Below are 26,607 nucleotides of genomic sequence, written 5' to 3'. Positions count from 1 at the left end.
TAATTTTTTCTAATTTTTCCGAATTACACCCCCCCCCCCACTCCACCAAAGAGAGTGGATCCAATCCGGTTATATCAGTCACTTATCTTGGACTTGTGCTTATTCTTCCCACTAAGTTTCATCCTGATCTCTCTGCTTTAAGCGTTCTCCAGGATTTCCGCCCCTCCCCCATTACTGGATCCGGTCAGGATTTAAAATAAGAGATCTGAGTTACGAGGTCCTTCAAAATATGAAATTTCATTAAGACCCGATCACTTCTTCGTAAGTTAAAAAAAACTCATTTTTTTAATTTTTTCCGAATTAACCCTTCCCCCAACTCCCCCAAAGAGAGCAGATCCGTTCCGGTTAGGTCAATCACACATCTAGGATTTGTGCTTATTTATTCCACCACGTTTCATCCCGATCCCCCCACTCTAAGCGTTTTTCCAAGATTTTAGACCCCCCCCCCCCAGCTCCCCCAATGTCACCGGATCCGTTCGGGATTTAAAATAAGAGTTCTGAGACACAACATCCTTCAAAACATCAGATTTCATTAAGATCCGATCACTTCTTCGTAAGTTAAAAACCCCTCATTTATTCTAATTTTTTAGAATTAGCCCTTCCCCCAGCTCCCCAAAAAGAACGGATCCATTCCAGTTATGTCAATCACGTATCTAAGATTTGTGCTTATTTTTTCCCACCAAATTTCATCCCGATCCCTCCACTCTAAGCGTTTTTCGAGATTTTAGGTTTCCCCCCCCCCAGCTCCCCCAATGTCACCGGATCCAGTCGGGAATTTAAAATAAGAGCTCTGAGACACGAAATTCTTCCAAACATCAAATTTCATTAAGATCCGATCACTTCTTCGTAAGTTAAAAATCCCTCATTTTTTCTAACTTTTTGGAATTAACCCTTCCCCCAAGCTCCCCAAAGAGAACGGATCCGTTCCAGTTATGTCAATCACGTATCTAGGATTTTTGCTTATTTTTCCCACCAAGTTTCATCCCAACCCCTCCACTCCAAGCGTTTTCCGAGATTTTAGGTTCCCCCCCCCCAGCTCCCCCAATGCCACCGGATCCGGTCGGGACTTAAAATAAGAGTCTGAGACACGATATCCTTCCAAACATCAAGTTTCGTTAAGTTCCGATCATTCCTTCGTAAGTTAAAAATTCCTCTTATTTCTAATTTTTCAGAATTAACCCCCCCCCCCCTTTTTTTTTCCCAACTCCCCCAGAGAGCGGATCCGTTCCGGTTATGTCAATCACGTATCTAGGACTTATGATTATTTTTACCTCCAAGTTTCATCCTGATCCCTCCACTCTAAGCGTTTTCCAAGATTTTAGGTTCCCCACAAACTCCCCCAATGTCACCGGATCCGGTCGGGATTTAAACAAAGAGCTCTGAAACACGAAATCCTTCCAAACATCAAATTTCATTACGATCCGATCACCCGTTCGTAAGTTAACAATGCCTCCTTTTTTCTAATACTTACGATTTAACCGTCCCCCTAAACCCCCCCCCCCCCCAGATGGTTGAATCGGAAAAAAAAATATTTCTAATTTAATCTGGTCTGGTTCCTGATACAAATGCCAATTTCATCGTCCTAGCTTACCTGGAAGTGCCTAAGTAGCAAAACCGGGACAGACAGACAGACCGAAAGACCGACAGAATTTGCGATCGCTACATGTCACTTGGTAGATACCAAATGCCAAAAAAACGAAAGAGATTGCAACATAGCAAACTGGAATTGTTTGTCATTTTAAGGTCAAATAGAACAATTTGGTCCCGAAGTGGGCAAAATTACTACTGAGAAAAATTTTGACATTCTCATTTCCAGGTGGCACATTCAATACTAAAGACTTACAAAAAAAAACAGATTGAACGTTTTTCTTCCTTTTTTTAAAGAGAGAGGTTCGTATTTTGAAACTTCATTAAATTTTTCATTATATCTGGTTTGTTTTTTTTATTTCGTGTCACATGTTAACTAAAACCTTAACATAACAACATCCCCCCTTCGAGTCCTGCGGCATAATATACAGAATGGACAATATAAAAAAGCACAAAAAAGATAGGATTCATTTGAAATTTCATAAGGACGTCTAGAGTGGTAAAACATGAAGGAGAAGATGGAATATTATGGAGAAGATACACAATACAATGACACATATGAGGGAGAGGAGAGGATTTGCAATTGAGATGATGAAATATCTGGAAAGATCACAAACAAAAAAGGCATTAGGTAGGACCCACCGTGCCCCTCTGTAAATAAAGAATCAGTCTTCAAATTTACCAAAGCGTAATCATTCTAAATATAGAAGGGGTTTTTTTTATTTCTTTCAATGAAAAAACGACAAGAATGCAACAATTTCGGGGACAAATATCCTCCCCTAAATGACGTCCCAAGAGAGATGCAAATTTAATAGTTGTATAGTCTGTTTACAAGTGGCCAATCTGAAAGCAAAATTCAGTGGCGTAAGTTTGCCAAAAATCCAGGGATAGAGGGGGGGGGGGGTTAGAGTTGTAACTAATTTTCCCCAATCAAGAGAAAATGACAGTGATTTTCTGAGGATAAGAGGTTGTGTAGTATTAAACGGAAAGGCTTAATTTAAATCAACCTGAACCACCCAAAGTTACCGCCAATAACCTTAGCCAAACCTCCAGTAATACATATCTAAACAACGAAAACAAAAAAGCCTGGCAGTCTAAATTACTCAAGAGCCACGATGTCAAGGCTAAATCTTGCGAAAGGGGTCTTGAGAGCTCTCTTGGGGATTTTCTGGGACCTTCAGGACGCCCTGTCAGTAATATCTAACTAAATACCAGCTGATAAAATTCCATTTTGTTCCCATTATTTACCCATTAGAGTTTGAAAGAAGGATCGGGAAGCTAAGGAAAAAGAGAAGCTTCGTCCCGTCTCCCTCACTCCTAAAAACTATCTTAAAACTACATGAAGGCTTCGTTGCTGATATGCTGAAGGAAAATATCCTTCTTCATACAAGAATGAGGTGATTTGGGAACCACAAATCCGTTTCTAACTCCTATTCTTATTTATCTTGTCAATGCCACTAGAAAATGCCTTGAAAAATTGATAACTGCCTTAATTTAACTTCCATTTAAGACCTCCCAACAGTATTTTACGCTGTGAATTACAAGGCATTAGTTCGGAAACTTGTCAGTGAATTCAATATTGATACCCTAGTTCATAGGGAGTCACCAGCTACAGCTTATGATGATATGGTAAATAACAAAAAGACGAAATTACAAGCCGAATGCGTCCTCTCCCCAACCAAAAACAAACTGTTTTTCTTTTAGAACATGACCTAAAAAATCTCAGAATCAAAAAAGGATTATCATACTAAGCAGGTAACTTCCTATGGAAAACTAAGCTAGGGCTTCTATAATTACCAGTCAAACTGATTATTTTTCCAATAATTTAAAAAAAAATCTTTCCAAAAAATAATTTCTTCAAAGACATGTAAAAAAAAAGGCATATTAAACTTAAAACCATTAGAGAAAACAAATTGATTGCAAATTGAATATAAATGAGTGAATAAATTAAAAAAAAAAAATTTAAATTCAAGTCGAATGTAAAACAAAGAAAATTATTACAAACAGGATATGCCACACAAAATTTTCTAAAATTTTTACCTTAGCACCCTCAGCTTTATTAGAGACCTTTCCCAGATACTGTGAGGGGTTAAGCCATCAACGGTAGCATATTTATCGGACTTTTCGATTATTTGAACAAGATGGTTGTTTCATATCATAATCAAAAGTTTCGGCGGAGGGCTCTGCAAATTGAATAAGAAAGAGTCTTGTTATCCTCCTTCTCACTTTTTAACATCCTCACATACCTCGAGGGTTCGAGCTTAATACTGTCTGCAGTTCATGGCAGATTACACACACACCCTTTTGATAAGCTGGGTGCACGTAGTATCTTTTGATTAAGTTTGACATGTCCTTCAATATTCGAAACAGTTTCAACTAATTACTCTCAACCGTTCCGAACACACCCTGAATCAGTTGATTGTCTTCGGAATCTTTTTCTAAAGATGTGAGGGGCTTTGTCACCCAACAGGCCTTACTTAATATAACAGCTCCTTCTTAATATGTAAGAGCGAGTTATTTGATATTTTGACAATTTAACTTTAATTCTAATGAGCCTTTCGGATACACCCAGAACAAACATTTCTCCTTTTTTTAATGATAAGCCCTGTATGTAAACAATAGGCAAATTGCAAAATCTACAACTTTTTCCCAGATCCAAGGGGGTATGGCATCCCTGGATGCATAGCTCTATTAGATATTCAGACTAATTTAAACGCATTGAAAATTTAAAAATAAACTGATCATGGTAAAGGAGAGGAAGCACCTAAAAACGGCGGAAAAAGAGGGGGGCTGGTTACCTTCCAATATATCTTCAACATCCCTTAACCTACCTTGAAAGTTTCAACCTATAATACCCCGAGTTATTCCATATTCGCTACTGATATTCACTTTTCACGACCAACAAAACATAATTCATTTTGATTGTGTCTGACATCCCTCTCAAAATTCCCTTAAAAGTTTTGCCTTAATACTCTAAGCTTTTCTTAGGTCCATGATCAGACATACTTTCTTTTCTTAAAAACCCTAAGTGTTTAACAATGGGCAATTTGAATAACTTAGTGCCCTTGCCCTGTGGCTGGGAGGGAGTCAAACCCGGAAACAGTTATTTGACCTACGGACTATTTGGGCAAAATGGCTATCTCAAAACTTTTACTGAATGAATTGTCAAAGAAACATGTGTCGGAAACTGGTTGCCCTCCGATCAATAATGACTCTTAAAAACAACTAGAACTTCACTTTAGACTATTAGACTTCACTAGAACTTCACTTTCACTTCACTATACAGAACGACACTAGAACTTCATATTTCAAATTGAATGAGCCTCATTCAAAGCTTGAACGACCTTTTCTTCAATATGAAGTTCCTCTGGCAAAAAAAAATAAATACTATAATACATTGAACCTTTATGGCTCTTCATTATAGCTCTGATACATCTCATATATTTGGTTTAATTAAAATTTTATTAAAATTACTACTCAATTCCCCTTTTCTTAAATTTGTTTAGAAAAATCATTTACCACATTATCAGCACCCAGGATCTATTTATTTTTTGTGTCCATTTATTATCATCTCTAATGCTTTTTCTCATGCTTGCTAAAGATAGTACAGTTATGCTTAATACAGCTAATTACCTTATGAAAATATTGGACAGTTTTGAATTCTGGTTGAATCTTCCGCAATTTCAGTAATTTTATCAAAGTCCTCCATTTCTCCTTAGTTTATATTTTAAAGCTTTTTCCGCTTTCCTTACATTCCTTTTGATTTCATAATACTTTTTGTAAAACCCCTCTTCTTTTTGCGAAACAAAGCGCTTCACGATTAATTCTAACTGCATTTCCAACAATCCTTCGTAAGAAACCATCTGCATTTGACGAACTTTTTTCCTAAAATAAAATCATTCCACCTATTTTCTACATTGTAGAATTTCAAACTCTCCAGTTTAATATTTTACTCTTCGCTTATCCCCGTCTTTCCCTCCCCTCTATATTCATATACATAACAGATGGCACTGGCCCTTATCCTGTTTTTCATCCAGTATCGTCATTCCAAATTCGGGTGAATCATTAGTTTTTTTTTTTAAATAAAAAGTTCTAATACGGATAAAACCTTTGAATAGACAGTGATAAATTTCACAAATAATACTAGATATTTCGAGAGCATATGGAGTGACCGCTGTTAGTAGTAATACTGATTGACACAGTAAGTAATAGTAGTAATAATACTATTCACTGCATATGTGACCAAAATATCTTTTATTTTGGGAAATTTACGAAATTATCTAGGTTATTTTTAGCATGAAGATCTGGAGGAATCATTTACTGTCGTATGGGGATTCTTCATACACATATATAAAAGACCAGGTTAGAGAAAATAACTCTTCCTTTTCCAGTCTCCAGTCACTGACAAAGTTCTCAAAGCTAGATGCTCTGGATAGTTTTTTTGCTCTTAAGTTTGGTTTAAGTTTGATTTTTTTTTTTTTTTTTTTTTTTTTTTTTTTTTTTTTTTTTTTTTTTTTTTTTTTTTTTACTCTAGTTGTTGAACAAAATGCATGATAAACATATAATAACGCAAATTAATTAAATCTATTATAGATTAAATGGATATTTACCTTTTCCAGAAATCCTTGCCATTTAAAATGTTGCTGAGTTTTGTTTCATTTTGCATGAAAAATTACTTTCTCTTACTATTTGAGAATTTTATTTGTCAATATTTCAAACACCAAAAACTAGGAGAAACACCTTTTTTCATGCTTATTAACTTTTATTTAATTGTTATCTCTCTCGACTTTTCGTTACATGGTTGAAAGTCTGATATTTTCATTTACAAAATCTTGATACAAAATTGCTGTTTTCCATAAAGATATAAATATTAAAAAGCTAATTATTTCGCAGAGAAAAAAAAATCAAAAACCACTGCAGTGATAAAGACATCAATCAATCCGCTAAAATACTACCAAGGAAGAAATTCAGAATACGACAAACAAAAAAAATCGCAATTTTTTTTTACCAATTTTATTGTTAAAATAATGTCATGAGTTTTTCAATACCAAATCAAACTATTGATTTTCTGAGGATAAGAAATTATGTGGTAGGAGACCGGACCAGCTTCATTTCAATGTACCTAAACCATCCAAAGTTACCGCCAATAACCTTAACAGGTTCCACACTCCTATTGTAGAAAGCCCTTCACTATTACACGGCGGCCAAAGGTTAAAGGAGTTAATAATAGGAAATTTATGGTCATTTTTGCGAAAAAAAGGATCTTTTGGAAAGAAGGTAGACTAGACATTGCTAAAAACAGGAGAAAAGAAGAGCCTTAATTTCTTATTTTCATACTTTGATTATTCTTCAAAGATTTTCTAGAGTGCGGAGGGCAGTCTCATCTCCCACCTCTACTGATGGAGCTCATTTAAAGATAACTGCTCCCTGAAGTTAGTTAAATATTTCTAATACAGATCCTAGCTAAGAAAAATCATTTGAAGTGTCTTGAACAATTTTTTTTTTCATGTATATATATGATATATATATGATATATATAGGATATATATATATATATATATATATATATATATATATATATATATATATATATATATATATATATATATATATATATATAATAAATATATATATATATATATATGTATACATATATATATATATATATATATATATATATATATATATACATACATATATATATATATATATATATATATATATATATATATATATATATATATATATATATATATATATATATATATATATATATATATATATATATATATATATATATATATATATATATATGTATGTATATATAAAATTGTCAGATTAGCCGTGTATCAGACAATAAGCTGTAGGAAAAATTGGATTCGATACAGCTTTGAAGTGCTGGAATGAGAGAAAAGATGATATAAGAGTAAAAACCTGAGTTTAAAAACCTTGCTCCTGGGGGGAGGGGTCATTTAAATCTAAAGGCAGAGTTATTGGGCCTTTCAACTATGATGGACAAAGCGACTATCTCAAAAATTGATTTGACTATTTGGGGAAAGGGAGCTGGTGAGGGGGCCTAGTTACCCTCCACTTCTTTCGGCAACTTAAAAAGGGCACTTGAACTTTGAATTTCCGGTCCAACAATTCTTCTCACGATGTTCTAGAATCAATTGGTCGATACGATCACTCATCGGAAAAAGATGAATAAATATACAAAAAAAACACATCGGTGATTTTTCTTCTGAAAAAAAGAAAACAACAAATTCCACATTTTCGCAGATCTGAGTTTGAAGCCTGTATAGTATAGTTCTTTGATACGCTGAATCTGATGATGAGATTTTTATTGAGATTTTATTACTTTTAGGGGGCCTTTTCCCTTTTTTGAAAATCAGACAAATTTTCTCAGGCTCGTAGCCTTTGATAGGTAAAAATCAACTTAATGAAATTTATATCTTTTCCTTTCTTATTTTCCTCTCTTTCCTTTAATCATAAACGTCCTGAAACATCTGCATCGTCTTTAAATAAATTGTTGTCACAACTTCTTCTAATTTAAAGTGGGATATCCCATATAAACAATGATAGCCACTACACCTAAGAAGTGAAGTTGGGTTAATCCTAATAAAACAATTCTTACTGCATGATACGCAGAATAATTTAAGCTAACGTATTTTGCATGCAGATCCACTATACTTTAATTTCCCCCCTCCCCTTATGCGCAAATATATAGCTGAAATTATACATTTTCCAGCAATTCTCGCAATGCATCTCCCTTGTTTCAAACCGTGTACCTGTAAATTTAATCAACTGTGACGAAACAAAAATTGGAAAAACAAGTTACGGATGGGAAAATGCATTGAAAATTAAAGGGGAGGGGGAGATAAAAGAATAGCGGATCTGCATGTCAAACGCGTTAGCTATATTTATTCTTTATATTATGAAATGTGGTGGCTATAAGACACAAGTACCAAACAATGTTACCCACGAAGCTATAACGCGTATCTACTTCCTTAAGCTCCTGATTAAGCTTTGTGCCCCGCTTCAGATTCGTCGAAGAACCAAGGACACAAAAATGAAAACATATTTAACCCTCTGGATAATCTGAAAACTCGGCTTTCCTGCAATTTTTTTAGCTGCTATGAGCATTATTTGCTTAAAATTTGGCCTTATGTTCTTACGAACAATGTTGCCAACGATAAAAAAATAATAAACTGTGAAATGCAATTCAAAACTGTGATAAATAATAAAATGCAATTCGTTCGACAAAATTTAAATTAACAAAATCTATTGATTTTAGCATAAAATCTATAAAATATTAAGATAGGCCTAGCTAAGAAATAGACAATACTGTAAAGTCAGAAATCCACTGTGAATAAAAATATAACATTAATTTTAACAAAACCCCTTGCCTCTAATGTGGGGCTCCTAATGCGTCATGAAATTGATATTTTAAGAGGGAGTATATACCTTAACCCATAAAAGGAAGTCGTATGTCCCAAACTATTCCGTAAATGATTGGAATCTTCGGTAATCAAGTTACCGAAACAGATCATAACCCGGTTTGGATCTAAGACACTCACTTAAGTTATAAGAAATAATAAAAAATAAATAAAAAATGAAAAAAAGCTGTTCCCAATTTATGTCAACTACCTTATATTTTACATCGCCAAAGACTATTTGTATTGCATCGGCTGTCAGCGAGTCTCTTCTTCTCTCCTAGTCACATGCTCCCATCATCACTGTTCTCCATTTTTGACTTTTTCTAAGACGCTATTCTTCTTCTTTGAAGTATGGACGCTTTTGAACATACGGTAAGACTTTCCCTCGACTGAAAAAGCAAAAAATGTTGTGAACAGTTTTGCTTTAGTGGTTCAGAAAATATACATACATCCATGGACATTTACTGCTCAGCAGAACATTACAAGGATATTACAATGGACATTACAGGTCAAATGTCCTCCAGTGATAAAGACAACAATCAATCCACCTAAACACTACTTAGGAAGAAATTTGAGCTTTCAGGAAATAAAAATTGATGAAGATGATAGAATCTGAAAAAGTAAGAAAGAAATTCGTATATCGACCCGATTTTATTATAAAAGAAGGTCAAAAATTGTTCAATAGCACACCAAAAAATTGATTTTCTGAGGATAAGAAGTTGTGCAGAAAGAAAACAGAACAGCTTAATCTTAATCAACCTGAACCACCCAAAGTTACCACCAATAACTTTAGCCGAACCTCCAGTAATACATATCTCAACAAAGAAAACAAAAAAGCCTGGCAGTCTAAATTACTCAAGAGCGTCAAACCTTTCCGTCCATTAATATTAATGCACTGAAAATATTATTCAGTCTTCAGGACTGTAAATTTCACTAACACACTAAGAAGACTTCTTGTTTGACATGATGCCAGGGCTTAATCTTGGAAAAGGGGACTTGAGAGCTGTCTTGAATTGTTGAACCCTTAAAGTGTCAAATTAATTACTACTAAAAGTGTAAACTTCGAGGGGGCTCCAGTAAAGTACAGTTATAGTAAAGTGCACTCAATAAATTAAGTCCTCCCGCTCCCCCCCCCCCACATTGCTCCATACATTTAATATTTCATCACACTTGGATTCTATGTCTAATTAAAAAAAAAAAAGGATTTTTTTCAACTGAAGTTAAGGAGCAACACTAAAACTCAAAATGAACAGAAACTATTCCGTATATGAAGGGGTTAGCCCCCCCCCCCCAGCTCAGTCCCTTCCTCCAAGCTAAAATTTTTATAACTTTTAAAATGATGGGTAATGGGTGACATAAAACATTGGTCTGATATAATTTGGGCTATATATTTGTATATTAGGAGGGAAAGTAAAGTATTTGGACAGCAGGAAGTTAGAAAACAAAGCTTACTTCATATTTGGCAGAATCATTGTAGCTAACACGCTTTACATGCATCCTCGTATACTTTGCCCAACCACCCCCCCCCCCTCCCCACACCTGATGCGCAAGCATATACCCCAAAGTATATATTCTCAATTCATTTTCCCACCTGTAACTTGTTTTTCCAGTTTTTGTTTCACCACAGTAAATTCCAATTTATACGTAAAGGAGTTCATATCAGAGACGCATTACGAGAATACCTGGAAACTATCGCACATTAGTGGAGGGGGTTGGGGTTAAATCATTGCGGGTCTACATACAAAATGTTTTAGCAGCAATTATTCTGCATATTATGAAGTTGATATAGTTCCATGTGGATTAACCTAACTTCACTTCTTGGGTTTCGTGGCTATAAGACATAAGTACTTTATAATTTCCATAGGATTTTTCCTTATAACCTCTCGGCCAATTTAAGGACGACTAGCTTCTTGTTCGGCCCTGGATGGTAGGCCCAATAGGAAGATCTTTGGTAACGTGTCATCTTTCAATTCTTTGGAAAAAGACCTAATAAATTTTCCGCCGTCTTTTGGAGTGCTCAAATCTATCTTTTGATTATATATACAAACCATATATAAATAAATACTAATCATAATTTAAATAAATCGTACAAAAAACGAAAAAGACATTATTTCATACTTTTCGACTTTTTTGGAAATTCTTGTCTTATAAACATAAAGTCATCATCACTCTTGTCTATATGGCTCATGCGATCACGGTGCCCTAATTCCAGAATTTAAATTTTTATGCTGGAGAAAAATTATATCTTTAAATCTGCTTTTCGAACATATTTATTTTTCCGGTCTGGTCTCCACTGTCCCACTCATAAATAAAACAGCATTACTTTGTTTAACCCAGTATTGATTCTAAAATTTCAGGAATTACTCCAATTTGTTTACTGTTTTTGTTATATTGGATTTTCCAACTTAACTTTAATAGCTTTGTTGTAAAACTAAAATCAGTTCTTCGGTAGCCTGGTCGAACCTGTTTGACTTTCTTTCAAAGGAACTGCCTTCTCAATTATCATTGTATCGTTAAAATAATTGGTGTCGAAATATGTATGTTTTTTTACCAAAAACTAAGAGCTAGGAGCTCATATGACACTTGTGACGAGGTCGGAAGAGCCAAGAGCTCATATGGTATGAGCTCTAGCAAAATTATAAGAATAAATAGATTGCCTTAAAAGGAAAATCAGAGGCTTAATGCCGGTCGGGATTTAAAATAAGAGCCCCGAGTCACGAGGTCCTTCTAAATATCAAAATTCATTAAGATCCGATCACCTCCCTTCAGCTCCCCAGATGGTCGAATCGAGAGAGACGACTTTAGCAAGTCAATTTGTGCAGCTCCCTGACATGCCTACCAATTTTCATCGTCCAAGCACGTCCAGAAGCACGAAACTCGCCAAAGCACTGAGCCTCGTCCCCTAACTCCCACAAAGAGAGCGGATCCAGTCCGATTATGTCAATCACGAATCTACGACATTTATAAGCGTTTTCCAAGATTTACGGTTTCCCCTCCAGCTCCCTCCAATGTCAACAGATCTCGTCAGGATTTGAAATAAGAGCTCTGAGACATGAGTTCCTTCTAAAAAACAAAATTTAATTAGGATCCGGTCAACCGTTCTTAAGTTAAAAATACCACAATTTTTCTAATTTTTCCAAATTAACAACCCCCAGCTCCCCCAAAGAGAACGTATCCGTTCCAATTACATCAATCACGTATCTATAACTTGTGTTTATTCTTCCAATCAAGTTTCATCCCGATCTCTCAACTCTAAGCGTTTTCCAAGATTTCCGGTTTCCAAACTTTCCAGTTTCCCCCTCCAATTCCCCTCAATATCACTGGATCAGGTAGGGATTTAAAGTGAGAGTTCTAAAGCACAAGATCCTTCTAAATATCAAATTTCATTAAGATCTGATCACCCGTTCGTAAGTTACAAATCCGTAATTTTTTCTAATTTTTCCGAATTACACCCCCCCCCCCCCACTCCACCAAAGAGAGTGGATCCAATCCGGTTATATCAGTCACTTATCTTGGACTGGTGCTTATTCTTCCCACTAAGTTTCATCCTGATCTCTCTGCTTTAAGCGTTCTCCAGGATTTCCGCCCCTCCCCCATTACTGGATCCGGTCAGGATTTAAAATAAGAGATCTGAGTTACGAGGTCCTTCAAAATATGAAATTTCATTAAGACCCGATCACTTCTTCGTAAGTTAAAAAAACTCATTTTTTTAATTTTTTCCGAATTAACCCTTCCCCCAACTCCCCCAAAGAGAGCAGATCCGTTCCGGTTAGGTCAATCACACATCTAGGATTTGTGCTTATTTATTCCACCACGTTTCATCCCGATCCCCCCACTCTAAGCGTTTTCCAGGATTTTAGACCCCCCAGCTCCCCCAGTGTCACCGGATCCGGTCGGGATTTAAAATAAGAGTTCTGAGACACAACATCCATCAAAACATCAGATTTCATCAAGATCCGATCACTTCTTCGTAAGTTAAAAACCCCTCATTTATTCTAATTTTTTAGAATTAGCCCTTCCCCCAGCTCCCCAAAAAGAACGGATCCATTCCAGTTATGTCAATCACGTATCTAAGATTTGTGCTTATTTTTTCCCACCAAATTTCATCCCGATCCCTCCACTCTAAGCGTTTTTCGAGATTTTAGGTTTCCCCCCCCCCAGCTCCCCCAATGTCACCGGATCCAGTCGGGAATTTAAAATAAGAGCTCTGAGACACGAAATTCTTCCAAACATCAAATTTCATTAAGATCCGATCACTTCTTCGTAAGTTAAAAATCCCTCATTTTTTCTAACTTTTTGGAATTAACCCTTCCCCCAAGCTCCCCAAAGAGAACGGATCCGTTCCAGTTATGTCAATCACGTATCTAGGATTTTTGCTTATTTTTCCCACCAAGTTTCATCCCAACCCCTCCACTCCAAGCGTTTTCCGAGATTTTAGGTTCCCCCCCCCCAGCTCCCCCAATGCCACCGGATCCGGTCGGGACTTAAAATAAGAGTTCTGAGACACGATATCCTTCCAAACATCAAGTTTCGTTAAGTTCCGATCATTCCTTCGTAAGTTAAAAATTCCTCTTATTTCTAATTTTTCAGAATTAACCCCCCCCCCCCTTTTTTTTCCCAACTCCCCCAGAGAGCGGATCCGTTCCGGTTATGTCAATCACGTATCTAGGACTTATGATTATTTTTACCTCCAAGTTTCATCCTGATCCCTCCACTCTAAGCGTTTTCCAAGATTTTAGGTTCCCCACAAACTCCCCCCAATGTCACCGGATCCGGTCGGGATTTAAAATAAGAGCTCTGAAACACGAAATCCTTCCAAACATCAAATTTCATTAAGATCCGATCACCCGTTCGTAAGTTAACAATGCCTCCTTTTTTCTAATACTTACGATTTAACCGTCCCCCTCTCCCCCCCAGATGGTTGAATCGGGGAAAAAACTATTTCTAATTTAATCTGGTCTGGTTCCTGATACAAATGCCAAATTTCATCGTCCTAGCTTACCTGGAAGTGCCTAAAGTAGCAAAACCGGGACAGACAGACAGACCGAAAGACCGACAGAATTTGCGATCGCTATATGTCACTTGGTAGATACCAAATGCCAAAAAAACGAAAGAGATTGCAACATAGCAAACTGGAGTTGTTTGTCATTTTAAGGTCAAATAGAACAATTTGGTCCCGAAGTGGGCAAAATTACTACTGAGAAAAATTTTGACATTCTCATTTCCAGGTGGCACATTCAATACTAAAGACTTACAAAAAAAAAACAGATTGAACGTTTTTCTTCCTTTTTTTAAAGAGAGGAGGTTCGTATTTTGAAACTTCATTAAATTTTTCATTATATCTGGTTTGTTTTTTTTATTTCGTGTCACATGTTAACTAAAACCTTAACATAACAACATCCCCCCTTCGAGTCCTGCGGCATAATATACAGAATGGACAATATAAAAAAGCACAAAAAAGATAGGATTCATTTGAAATTTCATAAGGACGTCTAGAGTGGTAAAACATTAAGGAGAAGATGGAATATTATGGAGAAGATACACAATATAATGACACATATGAGGGAGAGGAGAGGATTTGCAATTGAGATGATGAAATATCTGGAAAGATCACAAACAAAAAAGGCATTAGGTAGGACCCACCTTGCCCCTCTGTAAATAAAGAATCAGTCTTCAAATTTACCAAAGCGTAATCATTCTAAATATAGAAGGGGGGTGTTTTTATTTCTTTCAATGAAAACAACACAAGAATGCAACAATTTCGGGGACAAATATCCTCCCCTAAATGAAGTCCCGAGAGAGATGCAAATTTAATAGTTGTATAGTCTGTTTATAAGTGGCCAATCTGAAAGCAAAATTCAGTGGCGTAAGTTTGCCAAAATCCAGGGATAGGGTTAGAGTTGTAACTAATTTTCCCTAATCAAGAGAAAATGACACTGATTTTCTGAGGATAAGAGGTTGTGTAGTATTAAAACGGAAAGGCTTAATTTAAATCAACCTGAACCACCCAAAGTTACCGCCAATAACCTTAGCCAAACCTCCAGTAATACATATCTAAACAGCGAAAACAAAAAAGCCTGGCAGTCTAAATTACTCAAGAGCAACGATGTCATGGCTAAATCTTGCGAAAGGGGTCTTGAGAGCTCTCTTGGGGATTTTCTGGGACCTTCAGGACGCCCTGTCAGTAATATCTAACTAAATACCAGCTGATAAAATTTCCATTTTGTTCCCATTATTTACCCATTAGAGTTTGAAAGAAGGATCGGGAAGCTAAGGAAAAAGAGAAGCTTCGTCCCGTCTCCCTCACTCCTAAAAACTATTCTTAAAACTACATGAAGGCTTCGTTGCTGATATGCTGAAGGAAAATATCCTTCTTCATACAAGAATGAGGTGATTTGGGAACCACAAATCCGTTTCTAACTCCTATTCTTATTTATCTTGTCAATGCCACTAGAAAATGCCTTGAAAAATTGATAACTGCCTTAATTTAACTTCCATTTAAGACCTCCCAACAGTATTTTACGCTGTGAATTACAAGGCATTAGTTCGGAAACTTGTCAGTGAATTCAATATTGATACCCTAGTTCATAGGGAGTCACCAGCTACAGCTTATGATGATATGGTAAATAACAAAAAGACGAAATTACAAGCCGAATGCGTCCTCTCCCCAACCAAAAACAAACTGTTTTTCTTTTAGAACATGACCTACAAAATCTCAGAATCAAAAAAGGATTATCATACTAAGCAGGTAACTTCCTATGGAAACTAAGCTAGGGCTTCTATAATTACCAGTCAAACTGATTATTTTTCCAATTAATTTAAAAAAAAATCTTTCCAAAAAATAATTTCTTCAAAGACATGTAAAAAAAAAGGCATATTAAACTTAAAACCATTAGAGAAAACAAATTGATTGCAAATTGAATATAAATGAGTGAATAAATTAAAAAAAAAAAATTTAAAATTCAAGTCGAATGTAAAACAAAGAAAAATTATTACAAACAGGATATGCCACACAAAATTTTCTAAAATTTTTACCTTAGCACCCTCAGCTTTATTAGAGACCTTTCCCAGATACTGTGAGGGGTTAAGCCATCAACGGTAGCATATTTATTGGACTTTTCGATTATTTTGAACAAGATGGTTGTTTCATATCCTAATCAAAAGTTTCGGCGGAGGGCTCCTGCAAATTGAATAAGAAAGAGTCTTGTTACCCTCCTTCTCACTTTTTAACATCCTCAACATACCTCGAGGGTTCGAGCTTAATACTGTCAGCAGTTCATGGCAGATTACACACACACCCTTTTGATAAGCTGGGTGCACGTAGTATCTTTTGATTTAGTTTGACATGTCCTTCAATATTCGAAACAGTTTCAACTAATTACTCTCAACCGTTCCGAACACACCCTGAATCAGTTGATTGTCTTCGGAATCTTTTTCTAAAGATGTGAGGGGCTTTGTCACCCCAACAGGCCTTACTTAATATAACAGCTCCTTCTTAATATGTAAGAGCGAAGTTATTTGATATTTTGACAATTTAACTTTAATTCTAATGAGCCTTTCGGATACACCCAGAACAAACATTTCTCCTTTTTTTAATGATAAGCCCTGTATGTAAACAATAGGCAAATTGCAAAATCTACAACTTTTTCCCCAGATCCAAGGGGGTATGGCATCCCTGGATGCATAGCTCTATTAGATATTCAGACTAATTTAAACGCATTGAAAATTTAAAAATAAACTGATCATGGTAAAGGAGAGGAAGCACCTAAAAACGGCGGAAAAAGAGGGGGGCTGGTTACCTTCCAATATATCTTCAACATCCCTTAACCTACCTTGAAAGTTTCAACCTATAATACCCCGAGTTATTCCATATTCGCTACTGATATTCACTTTTCACGACCAACAAAACATAATTCATTTTGATTGTGTCTGACATCCCTCTCAAAATTCCCTTAAAAGTTTTGCCTTAATACTCTAAGCTTTTCTTAGGTCCATGATCAGACATACTTTCTTTTCTTAAAAACCCTAAGTGTTAACAATGGGCAATTTGAATAACTTAGTGCCCTTGCCCTGTGGCTGGGAGGGAGTCAAACCCGGAAACAGTTATTTGACCTACGGACTACTTTGGGCAAAATGGCTATCTCAAAACTTTTACTGAATGAATTGTCAAAAAAACATGTGTCGGAAACTGGTTGCCCTCCGATCAATAATGACTCTTAAAAACAACTAGAACTTCACTTTAGACTATTAGACTTCACTAGAACTTCACTTTCACTTCACTATACAGAACGACACTAGAACTTCATATTTCAAATTGAATGAGCCTCATTCAAAGCTTGAACGACCTTTTCTTCAATATGAAGTTCCTCTGGCAAAAAAAAATAAATACTATAATACATTGAACCTTTATGGCTCTTCATTATAGCTCTGATACATCTCATATATTTGGTTTAATTAAAATTTTATTAAAATTACTACTCAATTCCCCTTTTCTTAAATTTGTTTAGAAAAATCATTTACCACATTATCAGCACCCAGGATCTATTTATTTTTTGTGTCCATTTATTATCATCTCTAATGCTTTCTCTCATGCTTGCTAAAGATAGTACAGTTATGCTTAATACAGCTAATTACCTTATGAAAATATTGGACAGTTTTGAATTCTGGTTGAATCTTCCGCAATTTCAGTAATTTTATCAAAGTCCTCCATTTCTCCTTAGTTTATATTTTAAAGCTTTTTCCGCTTTCCTTACATTCCTTTTGATTTCATAATACTTTTTGTAAAACCCCTCTTCTTTTTTGCGAAACAAAGGCGACTTCACGATTAATTCTAACTGCATTTCCAACAATCCTTCGTAAGAAACCATCTGCAATTTGACGAACTTTTTTCCTAAAATAAAATCATTCCACCTATTTTCTACATTGTAGAATTTCAAACTCTCCAGTTTAATATTTTACTCTTCGCTTATCCCCGTCTTTCCCTTCCCTCTATATTCATATACATAACAGATGGCACTGGCCCTTATCCTGTTTTTCATCCAGTATCGTCATTCCAAATTCGGGTGAATCATTAGTTTTTTTTTATAAATAAAAAGTTCTAATACGGATAAAACCTTTGAATAGACAGTGATAAATTTCACAAATAATACTAGATATTTCGAGAGCATATGGAGTGACCGCTGTTAGTAGTAATACTGATTGACACAGTAAGTAATAGTAGTAATAATACTATTCACTGCATATGTGACCAAAATATCTTTTATTTTGGGAAATTTACGAAATTATCTAGGTTATTTTTAGCATGAAGATCTGGAGGAATCATTTACTGTCGTATGGGGATTCTTCATACACATATATAAAAGACCAGGTTAGAGAAAATAACTCTTTCTTTTCCAGTCTCCAGTCACTGACAAAGTTCTCAAAGCTAGATGCTCTGGATAATTTTTTTGCTCTTAAGTTTGGTTTAAGTTTGATTTTTTTTTTTTTTTTTTTTTTTTTTTTTTTTTTTTTTTTTTTTTTTTTTTTTTTTTTTTTTTTTTTTTTTTTTTTTTTTTTTTTTTTTTTACTCTAGTTGTTGAACAAAATGCATGATAAACATATAATAACGCAAATTAATTAAATCTATTATAGCTTAAATGGATATTTACCTTTTCCAGAAATCCTTGCCATTTAAAATGTTGCTGAGTTTTGTTTCATTTTGCATGAAAAATTACTTTCTCTTACTATTTGAGAATTTTATTTGTCAATATTTCAAACACCAAAAACTAGGAGAAACACCTTTTTTCATGCTTATTAACTTTTATTTAATTGTTATCTCTCTCGACTTTTCGTTACATGGTTGAAAGTCTGATATTTTCATTTACAAAATCTTGATACAAAATTGCTGTTTTGCATAAAAATATAAATATTAAAAAGCTAATTATTTCGCAGAGAAAAAAAAATCAAAAACCACTGCAGTGATAAAGACATCAATCAATCCGCTAAAATACTACCAAGGAAGAAATTCAGAATACGGCAAACAAAAAAAATCGCAATTTTTTTTTACCAATTTTATTGTTAAAATAATGTCATGAGTTTTTCAATACCAAATCAAACTATTGATTTTCTGAGGATAAGAAATTATGTGGTAGGAGACCGGACCAGCTTCATTTCAATGTACCTAAACCATCCAAAGTTGCCGCCAATAACCTTAACAGGTTCCACACTCCTATTGTAGAAAGCCCTTCACTATTACAGGGCGGCCAAAGGTTAAAGGAGTTAATAATAGGAAATTTATGGACATTTTTGAGAAAAAAAGGATCTTTTGGAAAGAAGGTAGACTAGACATTGCTAAAAACAGGAGAAAAGAAGAGCCTTAATTTCTTATTTTCATACTTTGATTATTCTTCAAAGATTTTCTAGAGTGCGGAGGGAAGTCTCATCTCCCACCTCTACTGGTGGAGCTCATTTAAAGATAACTGCTCCCTGAAGTTAGTTAAATATTTCTAATACAGATCCTAGCTAAGAAAGATCATTTGAAGTGTCTTGAACAATTTTTTTTTTCATGTATATATATGATATATATATGATATATATATATATATATATATATATATATATATATATATATATATATATATATATATATAAATATATATATATATATGTATACATATATATATATATATATATATATATATATCATACATATATATATATATATATATATATATATATATATATATATATATATATATATATATATATATATATATATATATATATATATATATATATATATACATATATATAAAATTGTCAGATTAGCCGTGTATCAGACAATAAGCTGTAGGAAAAATTGGATTCGATACAGCTTTGAAGTGCTGGAATGAGAGAAAAGTTGATATAAGAGTAAAAAGCTGAGTTTAAAAACCTTGCTCCTGGGGGGAGGGGTCATTTAAATCTAAAGGCAGAGTTATTGGGCCTTTCAACTATGATGGACAAAGCGACTATCTCAAAATTTTGATTTGACTATTTGGGGAAAGGGAGCTGGTGAGGGGGCCTAGTTACCCTCCACTTCTTTCGGCAACTTAAAAAGGGCACTTGAACTTTGAATTTCCGGTCCAACTATTCTTCTCACGATGTTCTAGAATCAATTGGTCGATACGATCACTCATCGGAAAAAGATGAATAAATATAAAAAAAAAACACATCGGTGATTTTTCTTCTGAAAAAAAGAAAACAACAAATTCCACATTTTCGCAGATGAGTTTGAAGCCTGTATAGTATAGTTCTTTGATACGCTGAATCTGATGATGAGATTTTTATTGAGATTTTATTACTTTTAGGGGGCCTTTTCCCTTTTTTGAAAATCAGACAAATTTTCTCAGGCTCGTAGCCTTTGATAGGTAAAAATCAACTTAATGAAATTTATATCTTTTCCTTTCTTATTTTCCTCTCTTTCCTTTAATCATAAACGTCCTGAAACATCTGCATCGTCTTTAAATAAATTGTTGTCACAACTTCTTCTAATTTAAAGTGGGATATCCCATATAAACAATGAGTACTTGTATCTTATAGCCACTACACCTAAGAAGTGAAGTTGGGTTAATCCTAATAAAACAATTCTTACTGCATAATACGCAGAATAATTTAAGCTAACGTATTTTGCATGCAGATCCACTATACTTTAATTTCCCCCCTCCCCTTATGTGCAAATATATAGCTGAAATTATACATTTTCCAGCAATTCTCGCAATACATCTCCCTTGTTTCAAACCGTGTACCTGTAAATTTAATCAACTGTGACGAAACAAAAATTGGAAAAACAAGTTACGGATGGGAAAATGCATTGAAAATTAAAGGGGAGGGGGAGATAAAAGAATAGCGGATCTGCATGTCAAACGCGTTAGCTATATTTATTCTTTATATTATGAAATGTGGTGGCTATAAGACACAAGTACCAAACAATGTTACCCACGAAGCTATAACGCGTATCTACTTACTTAAACTCCTGATTAAGCTTTGTGCCCCGCTTCAGATTCGTCGAAGAACCAAGGACACAAAAATGAAAACATATTTAACCCTCTGGATAATCTGAAAACTCGGCTTTCCTGCAATTTTTTTTTAGCTGCTATGAGCATTATTTGGTCAAAATTTGGCCTTATGTTCTTACGAACAAAGTTGTCAACGATAAAAAAAAATAATAAACTGTGAAATGCAATTTAAAACTGTGATAAATAATAAAATGCAATTCATTCGAAAAAATTCAAATTAACAAAATCTATTGATTTTAACATAAAATCTAGAAAACATTAAGATAGGCCTAGCTAAGAAATAGACAATACTGTAAAGTCAGAAATCCACTGTGAATAAAAATATAACATAAATTTTAACAAAACCCCCTGTCTCTAATGTGGGGCTCCAACTGCGTCATGAAATTGATATTTTAGAGGGAGTATATACCTTAACCCGTAAAAGGAAGTCGTATGTCCCAAACTACTCCGTAAATGATTCGAATTTTGTATAAAACTAGGTTAGGTCACGTATATATATTTGGTCCACAATAAAATATCCTTTCAAACCTACTTACAGCACAAGACCTTTTTCTACCTATTTTTGGTATCAAAACAAGGCAACAGCAGAACAAATTCAAGATCAACTGTTAGCGTCTCGCAGACGACTGATAATTGGGTAAATCTGGCACAGTTTGTTTGCAGGACCTCTGTCAGGCATTTATTTATTGTAAGGTCACTCATAGAAAAAAACTGACCCTTAGAGCATTTTTAAGTTTTCACCCTTCAAATAACAATAGCCCCAGAAATAGGTAAATAGGTATTAATAACTGATTAAAATTAATTAGCATCACACCAAAACTAGTACCCTCCCCCTATTGCCTAGTTCAAATGGAAATACGGGAGCTTTTTTGAGAGAAAATAGCAGAGAACGATACCAGCTTTTGCTCGTAATAATATGATAAGATTAAAAAAAGATTAGATTACCAGCTGAGTATGTCTCATTAAGCAACAGCTTTCAATCAAGTTACCGAAAAAGATCATAACCCGGTTTGGATCTAAGACACTCACTTAAGTTATAAGAAATAATAAAAGAATTAAATAAATGAAAAAAACTGTTCCTAATTTATGTCAACTACCTTATATTTTACATCGCCAAACATTTGTATTGCATTGCCTGTCAGCGAGTCTCTTCTTCTCTCCTAGTCACATGCTCCCATCATCACTGTTCTCCATTTTTGACTTTTTCCAAGACGCTATTCTTCTTCTTTGAAGTATGGACGCTTTTGAACATACGGTAAGACTTTCCCTCGACTGAAAAAGCAAAAAATGTTGTAAACAGTTTCGCTTTACTGGTTCACAAAATATACATACATCTATGGCCATTTACTGCTCATTGGGACATTACAGCTCAAATGTGCTCCAGTGATAAAGACATCAATCAATCCACCTAAACACTACTTAGGAAGAAATTCGAGCTTTCAGGAAATAAAAATTAATGAAGATGATAGAATGCGAAAAAGTAAGATAGAAATTCGTATGTCCACCCGATTTTATAATAAAATAAGGTCGAAAATAGTTCAATAGCACGCCGAAATATTGATTTTCTGAGAATAAGAAGTTGTGTAGTAGGAAACCGGAACAGCTTAATTTAAATCAACCTGAACCACCCAAGGTTACGGCCAATAACCTTAGCCGAGCCTCCAGTAATACATATCTAAACAACGAAAACAAAAAAGGCTGGCAGTATAAATTACCAAAGAAATAAAGAGCGGAAAACCTTTTTATCTATTAATATTAATTAGACTAAAAAACTGAGAGTATTATTCAGTCTTCAGGACTGTAAATTTCACAAACACACTAAGAAGACTTCTTGGTTGAAATGATGTCATCTTGCAAAAGGAGACTTGAGAGCTGTCTTAGGGATTTTCTGGGACATGGAGGACGCCCTGTCAATATTATCGAACTAAATACCAGCTGATAAAATTTATATTTTGTTCCCATTATTTACCCATTAGAGTTTGAAAGAAGAATCGGGAAGCTAAGAAAAAAGGGAAGCTTCCGTCTCCCTCACTCCTAAAAACTATTCTTATAACTACATGAAGGATTCGCCGCTAATATGCTGAAGGAAATAATCCTTCTTCAACCAAGCCTGAGGTGATTTGGGAACCAAACATCCGTTTCTAACTCCTATTATCTTATTTATTTTGTCAAAGTCACTAGAAAATGCCTTGAATAATTGATACCTGCCTAAATTTAACTTCCATTTAAGATCTCCCAACAGTATTTTACCATGTGAAATACAAGGTATTAGTTCAGAAACTGTTCACTGAATTCAATATTGATACCCTAGTTCTTAAGAAGTCACCAGTTGCAGCTCATGATGATATGGTAAATAAAAAAAAAAAGACAAAATTACCAGACGAATGCGTCCTCTCCCCAACCAAAAACCAAACTGTTCTTCTCTTAGAACATGACCTAAAGAATCTCGAAATCATCATACTAAGTATCATCATACTAAGCAGGTTACTTCCTACGGAAACTAAGCTAAGGCTTCTATAATTACCACACTCACACTGATTATTTTTCCAATTAATTAAAAAAAAATTTCCCAAAAATTAATTTTTTTAAAGAAAAGTAAAAAAAGGCATTTTAAACTTAAGACCATTAGAGAAAACTTATTAAAATAATTCAAACTCAAAACAACCAGAAACTACTATTAAGGGAATAAATGAAAACCAAAACAAACCAAAATTAAATAAACAATCATAGCAAACAGAGAGATATAGGTACTAATCTACAAGCAAATCTTCTTTGGCTTAAGAACCGTTTAACGTTTGTTAATAGTTTTTTTTAGCATTCATAGGTTGATAATAAATTGAATATAAATGAATAAATAGATCTTAAAACGAATAAAAAATAAATTTACGTTTAAGTCGAAAGTAAAACAAATAAAAATTCTTACAAACAGGATATCACACACAAAATTTTCTAAAATCAAATCCTAATCAGAAGTTTCGGAAGAGGGCTCAAAAAAATTAAATAAGAAAAGGTCTAGTTGCCCTCTGACTCACTTTTTAAAATCCCCCTCAACGTACCTTGAGGGTTCGAGCTTAATACTGTCAGTAGTTCATGACAGGTTACACACACACCTTTTTGATACGCTGGGTGCACGTAGTATCTTTTGATTTTGTTTTACATGTTCTTCAACATTCGAAACAGTTTTAACTAATTACTCTCAACCGTTCCGAACACACCCAGAATCAGTCGATTGTCCTCGGAATCTTTTTCCAAAAATGTGAGGGGTTTTGTCACCCCAACAGGTCTTACTTAATATAATAAATCTTTCTTAAAATGTAAGAGCGAAGTTATTTGATCTTTTGACTATTTTAACCTTAATTCTCATAAGCCTTTCGGATACACCCACAACAAACATTTCTCCTATTCTTAATGATAAACCCTGTATGTAAACAATAGGCAAATTGCAATATTTACAATCTTTCCCCAGATTTATGGGGGTATTGCATCCCTGGATGCATAGTTCTATTAGATATTTAGACTAATTTAAACGTATTGAAAATTAAAAAAGAACTGATCATTGTAAAGGAGAGGAAGCATCTAAAAAGGGCAAGAAAAAGAAAGAACTGGTTACCTTCCAATCTCCCTTCAACATCCCTTAACCTACCTTGAAAGTTTCAACTTATAATACCCCAAGTTATTCCATATTCGCAACTGATATTCACTTTTCAAAACCAACAAAATATAATTAATTTTGATTGTGTTTGACATTCCTCTCAAAATTTCCTTAAAGATTTTGCCTTAATACTCTAAGCTTTTATTAGGTCCATGATCAGACACACCTTCTTTTCTTAAAAACCGTAAGTGTTAATAATGGGCAACTTGAATAACATGGTGCCCTTGTCCTGGGGCTGGGAGGGTGTCAAACCCGGAAGAAGTTATTTACCTGTGGACTATTTTAGACAAAATGGCTATCTCAAAACTTTTATTGAATGAATGGTTGAAAAAAAATGTGCCGGAAACTGGTTGCCCTCCGATCAATTATGGCTCTTAAAAAAAGACACTAGAACTTCTTATTTCAAATCGAAGGAGCTCCATCCAAAGCTTGAACGACCTTTTCTTCAATATGAAGTTCCTTTGGCAAAAAAAAAAAAATACTAATAATGCACTGAACCTTTATGGCTCTTCACTATAGCACTGATACCTCTCATAGATTTGGTTTAATTAAAGTTTTATTAAAATTACTACTTACTTCCCCTTTTCTTAAATTTATTTAGAAAAATCATTTACCACATTATCAGCACCCAGGGCCTATTTATTTTTTTGTATCCATTGATTATCATCTCTAATGCTTCCTCGCATGTTTGCTTAAGATAGTACAATTATGCTTAATACAGCTAATTGCCTAATGAGAATATTGGACAGTTTTGAATTGTGGTTAAATTTTCTGCAATTTCAGTAGTTTTATCAAAGGCCTCCATTTGTCCTCGGTTTATATTTTAAAGCTTTTTCCACTTTCCTTACATTCCTTTCGATTACATAATACTTTTTGTAAAACCCCTCTTCTTTTTTGTGAAACAAAGGCGACTTCACGATTAATTCTAACTGCATTTCCAACAATCCTTCGTAAGAAACCATCTGCAATTTCGCAAAGTTTTTCCTAAAATAAAATTGTTCCACCTATTTTCTACATTGTAGAATTTCAAACTCTCCAGTTTAATATTTTACTCTTCGCTTACCCCCTATTTTTCCCTCCCCTCTATATTCGTATACATAACAGATGGCAATGACCATTATCCTATTTGATTCTTCCAGTATATTCATTCCAAATTCGAGTGAATCAATAGTTTTTTTTTTTTTAAATAAAAAGTTCTAATAGGAATAAATCCTTTGAATAGACAGTGATAAATTTCAAAAAATACTAGATATTTTGGGTACATACGGAGGGACCGCCGTTAGTAGTAATACTGAATAACGCAGTAAGTATTAGTAGTGATAATACTACTGATGACGTTCACTGCATATGTGACCAAAATATCTTTTATTTTGTGAAATTTACGAAATTATCTAGGTTATTTTTAGCATGAAGATCTGGAGGGATCATTTACTGTCGTATGGGGATTCTTCATACACATATATAAAAGACCAGGTTAGAGAAAATAATTCTTCCTTTTCCAGTTCAGTCATTCAGTCATTTTTTTGCGAAAAAAAAGAATCTTTTGGAACCTTCCTGATATAAAGAAAAGATCAATGGAGACATGATCCAATTGTTGTTTGCGATATAAATGATAAAATCAACACCACACTCGAGATTCATACCAATCTCACAAAAATATAAAACGAGGACGGAAATCAACAAGCGCCTGTAGTTTCATCATCTTCTGGAAGTGATATCAAATGGGTAATATCAAAAGAATCTGACCAGTTAGCTTTCCATGTGGATCTTCTGATGTTTCCTTTTTCCTTGATGTTCATCTATCAAGTTACAAAAACAGGAAAAATTCAATGGCAACCACTTCAGTTACTGACCATTTTCTGGTGACTAATCAGTATATAAGAGGGTATCAGCAACT

At 34.4% G+C, this 26,607-nt stretch overlaps 1 long non-coding RNA gene across 5 annotated transcripts in view; it reads right to left on the bottom strand.

Moving 5' to 3' along the window:
* The window catches only part of LOC136038525 (uncharacterized), a 171,077-nt gene that overhangs the window by 125,491 nt on the left and 18,979 nt on the right, over positions 1 to 26,607 (bottom strand). For 3 of the 5 annotated variants that reach the window (XR_010620235.1, XR_010620236.1, XR_010620239.1), the window contains exons 4-5: positions 22,156 to 22,330; positions 9,235 to 9,412 (exon numbers count right to left, since the gene is read on the bottom strand). This is a non-coding gene — a long non-coding RNA (uncharacterized LOC136038525). Of the gene's footprint in view, positions 1 to 9,234; positions 9,413 to 16,058; positions 16,204 to 22,155; positions 22,331 to 26,607 lie in introns of all 5 variants that reach the window. The other 2 variants (XR_010620237.1, XR_010620238.1) reach the window with 2 other exon arrangements.

The sequence above is a fragment of the Artemia franciscana genome, chromosome 18 (genome assembly GCF_032884065.1).
Source record: "Artemia franciscana chromosome 18, ASM3288406v1, whole genome shotgun sequence".
Lineage (NCBI taxonomy): Eukaryota > Metazoa > Arthropoda > Branchiopoda > Anostraca > Artemiidae > Artemia > Artemia franciscana.
Note: the sequence above shows the minus strand (reverse complement) of the source record. Positions and strands in the feature narration are given on the sequence as shown.